Source organism: Palaemon carinicauda, chromosome 5 (assembly GCF_036898095.1).
Source record: "Palaemon carinicauda isolate YSFRI2023 chromosome 5, ASM3689809v2, whole genome shotgun sequence".
Taxonomy (NCBI): Eukaryota; Metazoa; Arthropoda; class Malacostraca; order Decapoda; family Palaemonidae; genus Palaemon; species Palaemon carinicauda.
In genome coordinates this window covers 169,561,688-169,569,187 of record NC_090729.1, presented here as the reverse complement: position 1 = coordinate 169,569,187, position 7,500 = coordinate 169,561,688, and the positions used below count along the sequence as shown (strand labels likewise).

General features: G+C 32.1%; 1 protein-coding gene across 1 annotated transcript in view; it reads right to left on the bottom strand.

The window, feature by feature from the left end:
* The window catches only part of LOC137641610 (prostaglandin reductase 1-like), a 581,256-nt gene that overhangs the window by 553,713 nt on the left and 20,043 nt on the right, over nt 1-7,500 (bottom strand). The window lies entirely within an intron of this gene.

Genomic DNA, 7,500 nt, shown 5'->3' with positions numbered 1-7,500 from the left:
AATTTCAGCTACCTGCATATTCTACTTGTAAACCTTTGGCCTTCACTCTTATATGGCTATTCATTTCCTTATTTCCTTTCCTTACTGCATGGCTACTTTCCCTGTTGGAGCCCTTGGGCTTAATAGCATCTTGCTTTTCCAACAAGGGTTGTAGCTTAGCTAATAATAATAATAATAATAATAATAATAATAATAATAATAATAATAATAATAATAATAATAATAATAATAATAATAATAATAATTATTATTATTATTATTATTATCATTGGCTGACCCCCTAGTTGGAAAATGATATACTACAATTTCTATAGGGTCTTTTATTGAGAAAGCTATATAGTAGAGAAAAATAAATAGAAGGAGTGGTTAAAATATAAAGTGAAAAAAATGGTACAAATAAACATAATAATATACATAGAAGGACCACAGCGATGGTTTAAAAAAAATAATTAAGTTAAAGAAAAAGGTAAAAAAAATGTTGACAAACCACAATTATTAGTCCATCTATTACTCCTGCCCAACACTTTTAAAATGATAAATAAATGGATGAAGACAGTGACACAAGACAGTGGAATGCCGAGGTACAGAAACTACGGTATATAGCATCAAGGTCTGTCTATACTGTAGACCTATTATAGCACTGTCCAAGATTAGGTAGGCCTACAGTCGTGGCCACCGTGAATACGTACTTACTAAGGTGAGAGTGTAAGGCCTATTTCTAGTGCTGTCAGTGATACGAGGAAATGAAAGAATGAGAAAGGTTTATAAAGAAAAGATCTGCATGCATATCTAAAATTGGATCAATCAATTACTGCCTTATCTATTCATTTTAATTACATTCTTATGTAAAATTAATCATGTTTTTTTTCTTTAAAACGCTATTCATTCATCTTTATATTCCATTAGTAAAATAATCACTGATTCTTTTCTTTTACCACCATCTGTTTGTTTCTCTCCTTTATGAACATCTTATAATAAAAATCAGTACAGATTTCAATTTGCTTTCATTCACGATAAGTTATCGGTTATGTATACATACATATACACACAAACACACACATATATACATACATACATACATAAATTTATATATATATATATATACATATACAGTACACAGAGTAATGAAAAACTTGAACTTCCTCATTCCTGTTTTCCTGAGGCTAAACTAACTAGTTTAGCTTTTCGATCTCGTGAGATTAAAGCTCTGTTGATGGACCTTGATGCTTATGGAGGTGTAGACCCAAATGGTATTTTTCCTTTGTTTTTTATAAAGACAGCAGATTTCTTAGCTCCAAAGTTATCTGTTATTTTGCGCAAGTTAGCAAGAAGAGGAGCTTTTAGCACTAGTTGGAGAATTGGTAATGTTACTCCTCTATGTAAATGTGTTTGTGGTAGCTCAAGTCCCACTGATTACCGCCCAATTTCCATAACTCCCATATTATCTAAAGTTTTTGAACGTCTTCTGGCAAAACGTCTTAATAGGTTTGCTGAAGGTAATCATCTACTCCCTAGTTTGCAATTTGGTTTTCGTAAAGGCCTTGGAGCATGTGATGCCCTTCTTACAATCTCCAATGCTGTACAGAAATCCCTTGATTGTGGTCGGGAAGTTCGTATGATTGGCCTTGATTTTAGTGCTGCCTTTGACCGTGTTAATCATGAGGCCCTTGTTTTCAAACTGAAACAGTTGGGAGTGGGTGGGTCGTTTCTTAGCATTATTATTGATTTTTTAAGTAATAGATCTCAAAGAGTTGTTGTTGATGGGCACCATAGTGATTATAGGAATGTGATATCTGGTGTTCCACAGGGTAGTGTTCTTGGCCCATTACTTTTCATACTATATACACATGACATGTGGTTTGGCCTAGAAAACAAGCTTGTTGCATATGCAGATGATGCTACTCTCTTTGCATCAATTCCATCCCCTGAATGTAGATCTAGGGTTGGTGAATCCCTTAATAGAGATTTAGCTAGAATTAGTGCATGGTGCAAATTATGGGGTATGAAGTTGAATCCTAACAAAACTCAAAGTATGATTGTAAGTAGGTCAAGGACGGTGGTTCCTCAACATCCGGATCTCAGTATTGATAATGTTTCTTTAAATATGTATGACTTTCAAAATTTTAGGTGTGATTCTCGACAGTAAATTTACTTTTGAGAAACATATACGGTCTGTGTCTTCTTCAATTTCACAAAAAATAGGCTTATTGAGAAAGTCTTTCAAGATTTTCGGTGATCAATCTATTCTGAAGAAGTGTTTTAATTCTTTCATTCTACCTTGTTTTGAGTATTGTTCTCCTGTCTGGTCTTCAGCTGCTGATTCTCATCTTAATTTGTTGGACAGAAACTTACGGTCTATTAAATTTCTTATTCCTGATCTAGATATTAATCTCTGGCACCGTCGTTCAATTAGTTCATTATGTATGTTGCATAAGATTTTTCACAACTCTGACCATCCTTTACATTCAGATCTCCCTGGACAATTCTATCCTGTTCGTAATACTAGGCAGGCAGTTAATTCTAATAGCCAGGCCTTCTCCATCACGAGGCTCAATACTACGCAGTACTCTAGAAGTTTTATTCCAGCTGTGACCAAGTTGTGGAATGATACTACCGCTAGAAAGTTAGGGGGTCCTTTGACTGGCCAGACAGTACCATATTGGATCCTTCTCTCTGGTTACGGTTCTTTCCCTTTGCCTACACAGACATCGAATAGTCTGGCCTATTCTTTACAGATTCTCCTCTGTCCTCATACACCTGACAACACTGAGATTACTAAACAATTCTTCTTCACCCCAGGGGTTAACTACGGCAATGTAATTGTTCAGTGGCTACTTTCCTCTTGGTAAGGGTAGAAGAGACTCTTTAGCTATGGTAAGCAGCTCTTCTAGGAGAAGGACACTCCAAAATCAAACCATTGTTCTCTAGTCTTGGGTAGTGCTATAGCCTCTGTACCATGGCCTTCCACTGTCTTGGGTTAGAGTTCTCTTGCTTGAGGGTACACTCAGGCACACTGTTGTATCTAGTTTCTCTTTCTCTTGTTTTGTTGAAGTTTTTATTGTTTATATAGGAAATATTTATTTAAATGTTGTTACTATTCTTAAAATATTTTATTTTTCCATGTTTCCTTTCCTCACTGAGCTATTTTCCCTGTTGGGGCCCCTGGGCTTATAGCATCCTGCTTTTCCAACTAGGGTTGTAGCTTAGCATTTAATAATAATAATAATAATAATAATAATAATAATAATAATAATAATAATCGGGTGGTTGAATCAGTAGAACTTCAAAAGTTCAAAGTTGGAGCAAATGCTTTTTTGTTGACCAGGCAGACATGGTCTTTTTATAGTTTATTTATGACATATTTGTTTTTGATGTTGTTGATAGTTTATTATATGACATGTCTGTTTTGACGTTGCTTCTTATTTTAGAATGATTTATTGTTAATTTGTTCTCTTCATTTATTTATTTCCTTATTTCCTTTCCTCACTGAGCTATTTTTCCCTGTTGGAGCCCCTGGGATTATAGCATCTTGCTTTTCCAACTAGGGTTGTAGCTTGGATAGTAATAATAATAATAATAATAATATATATATCTATCTATATATATATATATATATATATATATAAATATATATATATATATATATACAAACACAGCTATATATATATATATATATATATATATATATATATATATATATATATATATATATATATATATATATATATATATATATATCTATATATAAACATATATATATATATATATATATATATATATATATATATATATATATATATACATATAAATATACATTATATATATATATATATATATATATATATATATATATATATATATATATATATATATGTGTGTGTGTGTGTGTGTGTGTGTGTGTGTGTGTGTGTAGGATTTTGTATTTGTTTCATATAACAATATAAGTAACATAGTAAGATTACTTTAACAGTCTATTGGCATCAGCCTTTAAAGTAAATATTATGCAAAAGTAACAAATTTATCATTCTAAAAAAAAAAAAAACTAAAATATTTGAATAAAATGAAAAACATAATCCGATGCAATAAAAATTCAAATGTATAAAAGAATCCTTCAGCACGATATACATTATTTCACAATTTTCCGTAATTTAGATAATTTCATAAAAATCCATAAAATTTTATATGAATCATAAGAAAATCAAGAGGAAATAAGACTCCTTATCTTGGAATGTCTTGTACAAGAAAGCGATAACCACTGACAGTTTTATGTGAAGTAGCTAAACTGACACACTCAGGAAGTCTGTTATCTTTCTGCATATATACATTGAGCAACAAGATTGTATGAATACATATATATATATATATATATATATATATATATATATATATATATATATATATATATATATATACTGTGTATACATATATATATATATATATATATATATATATATATATATATATATATATATATATATGTACTTATATACATATATATATATATATATATATATATATATATATATATATATATATATATGTATGTATATATATCAATATATAAAAATATAAATATATATACACATATATAAATATATATGTATACATTGATATACATATATACATATATATGTATATATATATATATATATATATATATATATATATATATATATATATATATATATATATCTTCGTCATTCCTTCCTTATCTACATGTGCATCTTGTTTCTGTTGTCTTCTGTACCCTAACCTAATAATGCTGTTTTGTAACATATTGATCGAGTCAAATATGATCTTCATAGACGGCTATTGACACGCACGCGCGCGCACACACACACACATATATATATATATATATATATATATATATATATATATATATATATATATATATATATATATAAAACCCATGTGTTTTCCTCCTACAAAAAAAGTAGGGCGCCAAATATTAACCCGGATATATATATATATATATATATATATATATATATATATATATATATATATATATATATATATATATGTATAATATATATATATATATATATATATATATATATATATATATTATATATATATATATATATATATATATATATATATATATATATATATATATATAAAACCCATGTGTTTTCTTCCTACAAAAAGAGTAGCGCGCCAAATATTAACCCGGATATATATATATATATATATATATATATATATATATATATATATATATATATATATATATATAAAACCCGTGTTTTCTTCCTACAAAAAGAGTAGCGCGCCAAATATTAACCCGGATATGGTATTATCTTGTTAGTCCCATACCCGTATCCAATCTGAACAAATGGACAAGTGATGCTTCATAAATAGAGCCCGAATTGAAGTCGTTTACTATCACACGAGTTTGATCACGGAACTTATTTACAAGTGGTTATACTTCGTCTCCATAGTAACACTGTAAACAGTCAATACAGGTATTGACTCTGATGATGCAATCAACATTATGTTAACAGTTGTCATTATCATTTGTCAATATCAAAACTGATGGTTGTGAATAAATTACATGAACAATTATACTCTTCAATTGTTTATAATTCTTCAAGAACACTTTTTAATTCTTTGTTTTTGTTTACCTAATCCAATAACCATTATGCTTTTGTATGACCCCCTCGGGAGGATGCCATAAAAGAAGAGTAAGCGTAGTAATAATGTATGAGTGGGAGGAGAGTCAGTACCGATAACTCTGCATTGACTCTGGGTGGGGGTATACCATTTCGATGCATGTAGATTCAGAAGATGATGTTCCGCCTCCTAAGGTCGTTCCTGTGGAGGAAACTAGCAGCACGGTCTAGTTATATGCCTAAACCGTAACTAGTGGTATTATTATCATCATCATTACTTGCTAAGATACAACCTAGTTGGAAGAGCAGGATGATATAAGCCCAGGGGCTTCACTAGGGAAAATAGCCCAGTGAGGAAAGAAAACAAGAAAAAAAATTAAATATTTTAAGAACTGCAACAACATTGAAATAAATATTTTCTGTATAAAATTTAAAAACTAAAACTCAAGAGGAGGAGAAAGAAGATAGAATAGTGTGCCCGAGTATACCCTCAACCAAAAGAACTGTAACCCAAGACAGTGAAAGACCATGGTACAGAGACTATGGCACTACCCAAGACTAGAGAACAAAGGTTTGATTTTGGAGTGTCCTTCTCCTAAAAGAGCTTCTACCCTTATCAAGAGGAAAGTAGCCACTGAACAATTACAGTGCAGTAGTTAACCCCTTGGGTAAAGACGAATTGTTTGTAATATCAGTAGTAGAGGAGAATCTGTAAAGAATAGGTCAGACTATTCGGTATATGCCTAGGCAAAGGGAATGTGAACCTTAACCAGAGAGAAGGATCCAATGTAGTACTGTGTGGTCAGTCAAAGTATCCTATAACTCTCTTGCGGTAACATCTCAACGGGTGGCTGGCGCCCTGGCCAACCTACTACCTAGGCATAATCTGATGATATACGTATGATTCTATGCTCTTATGTGGAACAGGAAATTTTAATTAATAGAGTCCTTATATTTTTTACCGTAAAGGTACTAAACTAAGGTCGGTGAAAGACTATGAGCATTGCGACATAGCGGGAACATCGAGAAAGGTAGAGGCGTCCCTGTTCCCTGAAGTGGGTGAAACTTGGTGAACTGGTGATCACTCGAATATCTTCTTGTCTGTCATCTCTAACAAAGGTTGTTATTGTTGATAACCCGATACTGTGGTCAGTCACGAGCTCTGGCAGCATTACAGCCCAATCACACTAAGCACATTTGAATGTTGTGTTACTGGTTGGCCAGGGCACCAACCACCCGTTGAGATACTACCAATAGAGAGTTATGGGGTCTGTAGACTGGCCAGACAGTATTACATTGGATCCTTCTCTCTGGTTACGGTTCATTTTCCCTTTGCCTACACACTCACACACCGAATAGTCTGGCCTATTCTTTACATATTCTCCTCTGTCCTCATACACCTGACAACACTGAGATTACCAAACAATTCTTCTTACTGCACTGTAATTGTTCAGTGACCACTTTTCTCTTTGCATGGGTAGAAGAGACTCTTTAGCTATGGTAAGCAGCTCTTCTAGGAGAAGGACACTCCAAAATCAAACCACTGTTCTCTAAGCTTGGGTAGTGCCATAGCCTCTGTACCATGGTCTTCCACTGTCTTGGGTTGGAGTTCTCTTGCTTGAGGGTACACTCGGGCACACTGTTCTATCTTATATCTTATTTCTCTTCCATTTGTTTTGTTAAAGTTTTTATAGTTTATCAAGTGATATTTATCTTAATATTGTTGCTCTTCTTGTAATATTTTATTTTTCCTTGTTTCCTTTCCTCACTGAGCTATTTTCCCTGTTGGAGCCCCTGGGCTTATAGCATCCTGCTTTTCCAACTAGGGCTGTGGCTTAGCAAGTAATAATAATAATAATAATAATAACTGCTCATTCTGCAA